Below are 9,105 nucleotides of genomic sequence, written 5' to 3'. Positions count from 1 at the left end.
CTCTACTCTTCACGTACCTCTACTCTCTTCACCTCTCTTTCACTTACCTCTACTCTCTTCACCTCCTCTCTTCACGTTTCCTCTCTCTTCACGTACCTCTACTCTCTTCACCTCTCCTCTTCACGTGGCCTCTCCTCTCTCACGTGCCTCTACTCTCTTCACGTACCTCTACTCTCTTCACCTCTACTCTCTTCATCTCTCCTCTCTTCACGTGCCTCTACTCTCTTCACCTCTCACTCTCTTCACGCCTCTCCTCTCTTCACGTACCTCTACTCTCTTCACTCTCCTCTCTTCATTACCTTCTCCTCTCTTCACGTACCTCTACTTTCACGTACCTCCTCTCTTCACCTCTCTCCTCTCTTCATCTCTCCTCTCTTCACGTACCTCTACTCTCTCCACCTCTCCTCTCTTCACGTACCTCTCTTCTTCACGTACCTCTACTCTCTTCACCTCTCCTCTCTTCCTCTACGTACCTCTCTCTCTCTTTCACGCACCTCTCCTCTCTTCACGTACCTCTACTCTCTTCACCTCTCCTCTCTTCACGTACCTCTACTCTCTTCACCTCTCCTCTCTTCACGTACCTCTCCTTCACGTACCTCTCCTCTTTCACGTACCTCTACTCTCTTCACCTCTCCTCTCTTCAAACCTCTACTCTCTTCACCTCTACTCTCTCTTCATCTCTCCTCTCTTCAGCACCTCTCCTCTCTTCACGTACCTCTACTATCTTCACCTCTCCTCTCTTCACGTGCCTCTACTCTCTTCACTCTCCTCTCTTCAATGTGCCTCTCTACTCCTTCACGCCTCTCCTCTCTTCACGCACCTCTACTCTCTTCACGTCTCCTCTCTTTACCTCTACTCTCTTACCTCTACTCCCTTCACGTACTCCTCTCTTCACCTCTCCTCTCTTCACGTACCTCTACTCCTCTCTATCTTCACCTCTCCTCTCTTCACGTATCTCCTACTCTCTTCACCTCTTCACCTCCTCTCTTCACGTACCTCTTCTTCACTCTCTTCACCTCTCCTCTCTTCACGTACCTCTCCTCTCTTCATGTCCTCTCTTTTCACCTCCCTCTCTTCACGTACCTCTACTCTCTTCACCTCTCCTCTCTTCTTCACCTCTACTCTCTTCACGTCCTTCACGTGCTCTCTTCTTCACGCACCTCTCTCTCTTCACGTACTCTCCTCTCTTCACCTCGCACTCTCTTCATGTACCTCTACTCTCTCACCTCTCCTCTCTTCACGTGCCTCTCCTCTCTTCACGTGCCTCTCCTCTCTTCACATACCTCTACTCTCTTCACCTCCTCTCTTCACGTACCTCTACCTCTTCACCTCTCCTCTCTTCACGTACCTCTCTCCTCTCTTCACGCTATACCTCTTCACGTCCTCTCTTCACGTTACCTCTACTCTCTTCACCTCCTCTTTCACGTACCTCTCTCTACGTACCTCTCTTCTTCAATGTGCCTCTGCTCTCTCTGCTCCTCCTTCACGTACCTCTCCTCTTCACGTCTACTCTCTCCACCTCTCTTCACCTCTCCTCTCTTCACGTACCTCTCTACTCTCTTCACCTCTCCCTCTCTCTTCTACTCTCTTCACCTCTCCTCTTTCATCTCTCCTCTCTTTACGTACCTCTACTCTCTTCACGTACCTCTACTCTCTTCACCTCTACTCTCTTCATCTCTCCTCTCTTCACGTACCTCTACTCTCTTCACCTCTCCTCTCTTCACGTGCCTCTACTCTCTTCACCTCTCCTCTTCCACGTACCTCTACTCTCTTCACCTCTCCTCTCTTCACATACCTCTCTTCACGTACCTCTACTCTCTTCACGCCTCTTACTCTCTTCACCTCTACCTCTCTTCACGTGCCTCTTCCTCTCTTCTTCACGTACCTCTACTATTCACCTCTCACCTCTCTTCACGTACTCTCTTCACATCCTCTCTTCATCTTCACCTCTTCACGTACCTCTACTCTCTTCACCTCTCCTCTCTTCACGTACCTCTCACTCTCTTCACGTACCTCTACTCTCTTCACCTCTCTCTCTCTCTCTCCTCTCACGTACCTCCTCTCTCTTCACGTACCTCTACTTCCACCCTCCTCTCTTCTCTCTTTCACGTACCTCTACTCTCTTCACCTCTCCTCTCTTCATCTCCTCTCTTCACGTACCTCTACTCCCTTCACCTCTCCTCTCTTTTCAATGCCTCCTACTCTCCTTCTCCTTCTTCACGCACCTCTCCTCTCTTCACGTACTCTCTCTTCACCTCTCCTTTCACGTATTCTCTACCTTCACCCTCTTCTTCACGTACCTCTACTCTCTTCACCTCTCTCTCTCTTCACGTTGCCTCTCCTCTCTCTCACGTACCTCTCCTCTCTTCACGTTTCTATCTTGCCACGTTCACCTCTCCTCTCTTCACAAACTCTACTCTCTTCACCTCTACTCTCTTCATCTCTCCTCTCTCACGTGCCTCCTCTACTCTCTCTTCACGTACCTCTCCCTCTCTTCACGTCCCTACCTCTTCACCTCTCTTCACATACCTCTACTCTCTTCACCTCCTCTCTTCACGTACCTCTCCTCATCACGCACCTCTCTTTCTTCACCTCTCCTCTCTTTGCCTCTCTCTTCATGTACTCTTTCACGTACCTCTACTCTCTTCACCTCTCCTCCTCTTCACGTGCCTCTACTCTCTTCACCTCTCACGTATCTCTCCTCTCTTCACCTCTCCTCTTCACTCTCTTCACGTACCTCTCCCACCTCTCTCTCTTCACGTACCTCTCTTCACGTACCTCTCTTCTTCACCTCTCCTCTCTTTCACGTACCTCTACTCTCTTCACCTCTCCTCTTCATCTCTCCTCTCTTCACGCCTCTACTCTCTTCACCTCTCTCTCTTCACCTCTCTTCACCCTCTCTTCACGTACCTCTACTCTCTTCACCTCTCCTCTCTTCACGTACCTCTACTCTCTTCTCTCTCTCTTCACGTACCTCTACTCTCTCTTCACGTGCCTCTACTCTCTTCACCTCTCTTCACGTACCTCTCTTCACGTGCCTCTACTCTCTTCACCTCTCCTCTCTTCACGTACCTCTACTCTCTTCACCTCTCCTCTCTTCACCTCTCCTCTCTTCACGTACCTCTACTCTCTTCACGTTACTCTCCTCTCTTCACCTCTACTCTCTTCATCTCTCTTTCACGTACCTCTACTCTCTTCACCTCTCCTCTCTTCACGTACCTCTCCTCTCTTCACGTACCTCTACTCTCTTCACCTCTCCTCTCTTCATGTACCTCTACTCTCTTCACGTCTACCTCTTCATCTCTCTTCTTCACGTGCCTCTACCTCTTCACCTCTCACGTACCTCTACTCTCTTCACCTCCTCTCTTCACGTACCTCTCCCTCTTCACGCACCTCTCTCTCTCTTCTTCACGTACCTCTCTCTTCACCTCTCTTCACCTCTCCTCTCTTCCCTCTTCACGTACCTCTACTCTCTTCACCTCTCTCTCTTCACGTACCTCTCTACTCTCACGTCTTCACCTCTCCTCTCTTCACGTACCTCTCTCTTCACGTACCTCTCTCTCCACCTCTCCTCTCTTCACGTACCTCTCCTCTCTTCACCTCTACTCTCTTCATCTCTCCTCTCTTCACAAACCTCTACTCTCTTCACCTCTACTCTCTTCATCTCTCCTCTCTTCACGTACCTCTACTCTCTTCACCTCTCCTCTCTTCACAAACCTCTACTCTCTTCACCTCTACTCTCTTCATCTCTCCTCTCTTCACGTACCTCTACTCTCTTCACCTCTCCTCTCTTCACGTACCTCTACTATCTTCACCTCTCCTCTCTTCACGTACCTCTCCTCTCTTCACGTACCTCTACTCTCTTCACCTCTCCTCTCTTCACGTACCTCTACTCTCTTCACCTCTCCTCTCTTCACATACCTCTCCTCTCTTCACAAACCTCTACTCTCTTCACCACTACTCTCTTCAACTATTCTTTTGCCTCACATCTTTTTGCTGCCCTTATCTTCTTCTTTACCTCCTTTCTATTATCACTGTTCTCTCTGTTCTCTCCATTCTTCTCCACTCCTCTCTTCTCTCCCCTACAGGAGAGCAATGCCCAGTCTGATAGTCACACTGCCAGAAGAGAACAACACCAGTGGAGTCAGTACTTAGAAAGACTCAACTCAGGCTCTTGACAGTACTAATCACACAACGTAATCCAAAGCAGTTACAAGAGCCAAGTATTGTGAAAGAAAGAAAATACCACATTTGATCCTTCACAAGATTAAACGTTATATTTTCTTATTAAACGTGTTACAACAGAACCACAACATTTACAGTTCATTGTATTTACCTTCACAGTACATCTGTGGTTAATAACATATGCCAGTGTTCAAATGTATAGTGGGTTTTGGGAAAGCGCTTAAAGATGTGAGTTTGATTTGCACAGAATGTCGTGGATAGAGAGAAATGATATGTCCTTGATTTAGAAATATGTCTGTGGTTGTGTTCATTGGATGACTTCCCAGCCAGGTTTGTTATTAGAACTGAACAAGTTACTCTGTGGGATTACCAGTATTATAATAATGATGTTACCTGGCAATGACTAACCTTCATGTGAATTCACTTACCTCATATAGACCTTCATTTATGGATATAAATGATGAGTATGGGTGTAAAACTACTCCCTCCTCTGGCCATGGAATCACACTCAAACTGACAAGAATAAAACAAGAAAACAAAGACATAGTTGCATGCAGCCTTGGTGGGGTTGAAGCCCTATGGCCCCACAGCATCACCATTAGGATAACATTTACTCATTGCCCTTGGATGAGCTATGTCTATACTACTTAACATGCCTGCGAAATATCAAAACTCAAAATACAACAGATCACACACTTGGGGCTCCCAATTGGCACAGTGGTCTAAGACACTGCATTTTAGTGCTAGAGGTGTCACAACAGACAACTTGGTTCGAATCCAGACTGAATCCGGCAGAACACCATTGGCCCAGTGTCGTCCGAGTTTGGCCAGTGTAGACTGTCAATGTGAATAAGAATTTGTTTTTAACTGACTTGCCTAGTAAAATAAAAAATTCTGCTTTTGATTGATTATGGACCATTTTTAATGACTACAATAAAAGCAGCTGGATTTCCATCCAATTGGTGACAGATTTTCATGTGAATATATAAAAATGTGCATAAAAACAATATGTGCATTTTCCCAACAGGGATCTGTTTCCCTCAAATTGACTTGTTGCAGATAAAAGGCTGTGATGATGTACTAGACATAAAAATTATTTCTGCGGTTAAATTACAAAAATAGTTTTCATGTAAATGGGTTTCCGTTGCATTTTCAACTCTATTGATGGTTTTGTCACAACAAATGTTGTGTCAAGTAGTAGCCAAGCACCAGAATAAGCATCAAGCTCATCACCGTGCACTTTCAAGTTAACATAACTTATTTAATCTGTAGCCTAATAAACTACATGCTTTCCTGAGTCGCAGTGGGAGGACCACACAAGGAATCATCACGTGACTTCAAGTTTACTTCAATATGATAGTTATTATATCAATATTTGCTATTAAAGGTGTTTCCACCGACATTTCTTTCATAATTAATTTGACCGACACACACATATACTTTGTTTTGTCAACATTTGAATAAATGTCCTGTTGAAATCATGCCTGTCACAAAAAAATGTTATCCAATATTTACTCTACTCTAATAAAGAGGTTGCATGGAAACCTGGTTATTGTCGTTCTAATGATGCAATATCCAACACATTTAAACACTGTTACACCCATGGGTGGCTGTGCATGTCAAGAGAGTGTAGAAACAGTGTTGCAGACAGTGCCCCCACCGTGTTACATTGTTTTGTATCAAGGATTCATGATTAAAAGGAAGCGGTCAGTCATCTCTCAACACAACTTGTTGAATATATAAGCAATAGTTTCATATGTTCTGCCCTTGTCAACAGTGGAGTTTATTTAATGCATTGGATTGATATCATCAGCAAGAGGGGTCCACAAGTCATACATATTCTGGCCTGTTGTCTTTCACTTTGTTTTGTGTGGAAATGTGAGCATCATTTTGTATTCCTAGTTGAATTAGTTAGGGAGCGTAAACAAAGTACAACCTTTTTTTACGTTCAAATTTCCATAGCTCCTTGGCCATGTGACCTAGTGACTTCAAACAAGGTTCAGAATGTCCACTGAGTGGGCCTACACATCGCACACCCTTTAGTTCGTCCCTTTTCATCTCACATGATATTACATTTTATTATTCCGGACTCCAAATTGAGCAGCAGCTGCTGAAAAATGAGCTCCTACGAATATTGAAATTGACATGGTTTACATTGGAAAAAAGCAAAAGAAAACTGCAAGTCTGAATTGGAGACAAAACAAGCAACAAACAAAGAAGATAGGCTTTGGAAAAAGTATCTGTTTTTCATAAAATTGTACAGTTATCCTAGCTAGCTGAATTGTTTAGCAATTGCTAAGCAGTTGCTAGGGACTCTCCTGGGAGAAGCTAGCTAGCTAACAAAGAATAACATAGAATATCTAGTTAACAGAAAAAGGACATCAAAGTGAAACAGAAAAAGAACATCAAAGTGAAACAGTCCTCTAAAGACACAAGAGACAATAATACAAGAAACAATGCTTCTATTGCGTTTATATTCTATTTCTATAGCTTCTTCAAGGATTCCAAGATTGCGAAGCAGTCAGACGTCCTTTGTCCTCGTCTTGTCCCGTGTATATACAGTGGGGCAAAAAAGTATTTAGTCAGCCACCAATTGTGCAAGTTCTCCCACTTAAAAATATGAGAGAGGCCTGTAATTTTCATCATAGGTACATTTTAACTATGAAAGACAAAATGAGAAAGAAAAATCCAGAAAATCACATTGTAGGATTTTTAATGAATTTATTTGCAAATTATGGTGGAAAATAAGAATTTGCCACAATCGCAATAACATCTTCTAACCATGTGTCTTTATATACGGTATGTTATATTCTATATGTATATATACTATATTTTCCCTTTACTTGATTTGTGTGTATTAGGTAGTTGTCGTGGAATGGTTGTTGTTGAATTTCTAGATTACTTCTTAGATATTACTGCACTGGGTCCTAACTTGGTTACAAATACAAGACTGTGTGTGTGTGTGTTTCTGTGGTTGTGTGAGTGGTGGGGATGGAGAGGAATACTGAAAAGTTTTATGCATTAAGGAAATGTAAATAATATGAAAATAACAGTGGTCAATGCTAGAATAGGGAAACATATAGAGCTGGAGTGGCCTTCACGGAGCTTGTTGAATTTTTAAAAGAAGAATATTGTAAATCCAGGTGTACAAAGGTCTTTGAGACTTTCCCAGAAATATTTAGAAGCTGTATTCGGATCCAAGGGTGATTCTAACATGTTTTGACTGAAGTGGAGAATCCTCAGAGAAGGCGGGGCAGCAGGGTAGTCTAGTGGTTAGAGTGTAGAGGTGGCAGGTAGCCTAGTGGTTAGAGTGTAGAGGTGGCAGGTAGTCTAGTGGTTAGAGTGTTGGACTAGTAACCAGCAGGGTAGCCTAGTGGTTAGAGTGTAGAGGTGGCAGGTAGTCTAGTGGTTAGAGTGTTGGACTAGTAACCAGCAGGTAGCCTAGTGGTTGAGTGTTGGACTAGTAACCAGCAGGGTAGCCTAGTGGTTAGAGTGTTGGACTAGTAACCAGCAGGTAGCCTAGTGGTTAGAGTGTTGGACTAGTAACCAGCAGGGTAGCCTAGTGGTTAGAGTGTTGGACTAGTAACCAGCAGGTAGCCTAGTGGTTAGAGTGTTGGACTAGTAACCAGCAGGGTAGCCTAGTGGTTAGAGTGTTGGACTAGTAACCAGCAGGGTAGCCTAGTGGTTAGAGTGTTGGACTAGTAACCAGCAGGGTAGCCTAGTGGTTAGAGTGTAGAGGTGGCAGGTAGTCTAGTGGTTAGAGTGTTGGACTAGTAACCAGCAGGTAGCCTAGTGGTTAGAGTGTTGGACTAGTAACCAGCAGGGTAGCCTAGTGGTTAGAGTGTTGGACTAGTAACCAGCAGGTAGCCTAGTGGTTAGAGTGTTGGACTAGTAACCAGCAGGGTAGCCTAGTGGTTAGAGTGTTGGACTAGTAACCAGCAGGTAGCCTAGTGGTTAGAGTGTTGGACTAGTAACCAGCAGGGTTGCCTAGTGGTTAGAGTGTTGTACTGGTAACCAGCAGGTAGCCTAGTGGTTAGAGTGTTGTACTAGTAACCAGCAGGTAGCCTAGTGGTTAGAGTGTTGTACTGGTAACCGGAAGGTTGCCTAGTGGTTAGAGTGTTGTACTAGTAACCAGCAGGTAGCCTAGTGGTTAGAGTGTTGTACTAGTAACCAGCAGGTAGCCTAGTGGTTAGAGTGTTGTACTAGTAACCAGCAGGTAGCCTAGTGGTTAGAGTGTTGGACTAGTAACCAGCAGGTAGACTAGTGGTTAGAGTGTTGGACTAGTAACCAGCAGGGTAGCCTAGTGGTTAGAGTGTGGACTAGTAACCAGCAGGTAGCCTAGTGGTTAGAGTGTTGGACTAGTAACCAGCAGGGCAGCCTAGTGGTTAGAGTGTTGGACCTAGTAACCAGCAGGTAGCCTAGTGGTTAGAGTGTTGGACTAGTAACCAGCAGGTAGCCTAGTGGTTAGAGTGTTGGACTAGCAACCAGCAGGTAGCCTAGTGGTTAGAGTGTTGGACTAGCAACCAGCAGGTAGCCTAGTGGTTAGAGTGTTGGACTAGCAAACCAGCAGGGTAGCCTAGTGGTTAGAGTGTTGGACTAGTAACCAGCAGGGTAGCCTAGTGGTTAGAGTGTTGGACTAGTAACCAGCAGGGTAGCCTAGTGGTTAGAGTGTTGGACTAGTAACCAGCAGGGTAGCCTAGTGGTTAGAGTGTTGACTATAACCAGCAGGTAGTGGTTAGAGTGTTGGACTAGTAACCAGCAGGTAGACTAGTGGTTAGAGTGTTGGACTAGTAACCAGCAGGTAGACTAGTGGTTAGAGTGTTGGACTAGTAACCAGCAGGGTAGCCTAGTGGTTAGAGTGTTGGACTAGTAACCAGCAGGTAGCCTAGTGGTTAGAGTGTTGGACTAGTAACCAGCAGG

General features: G+C 44.8%; 1 long non-coding RNA gene across 1 annotated transcript; it reads left to right on the top strand.

Annotated features, from left to right (window-relative positions):
- Positions 1-7,579: 7,579 nt before the first annotated feature.
- LOC127922388 (uncharacterized) lies at positions 7,580-8,885 on the top strand. The gene is made up of 3 exons (XR_008111150.1): positions 7,580-7,621; positions 7,931-8,048; positions 8,796-8,885. It is a non-coding gene; the product is annotated as an uncharacterized LOC127922388 (long non-coding RNA).
- Positions 8,886-9,105: the final 220 nt, after the last annotated feature.

This window comes from Oncorhynchus keta, unplaced genomic scaffold (genome assembly GCF_023373465.1).
Source record: "Oncorhynchus keta strain PuntledgeMale-10-30-2019 unplaced genomic scaffold, Oket_V2 Un_contig_25530_pilon_pilon, whole genome shotgun sequence".
Taxonomy (NCBI): Eukaryota; Metazoa; Chordata; class Actinopteri; order Salmoniformes; family Salmonidae; genus Oncorhynchus; species Oncorhynchus keta.
Note: the sequence above shows the minus strand (reverse complement) of the source record. Positions and strands in the feature narration are given on the sequence as shown.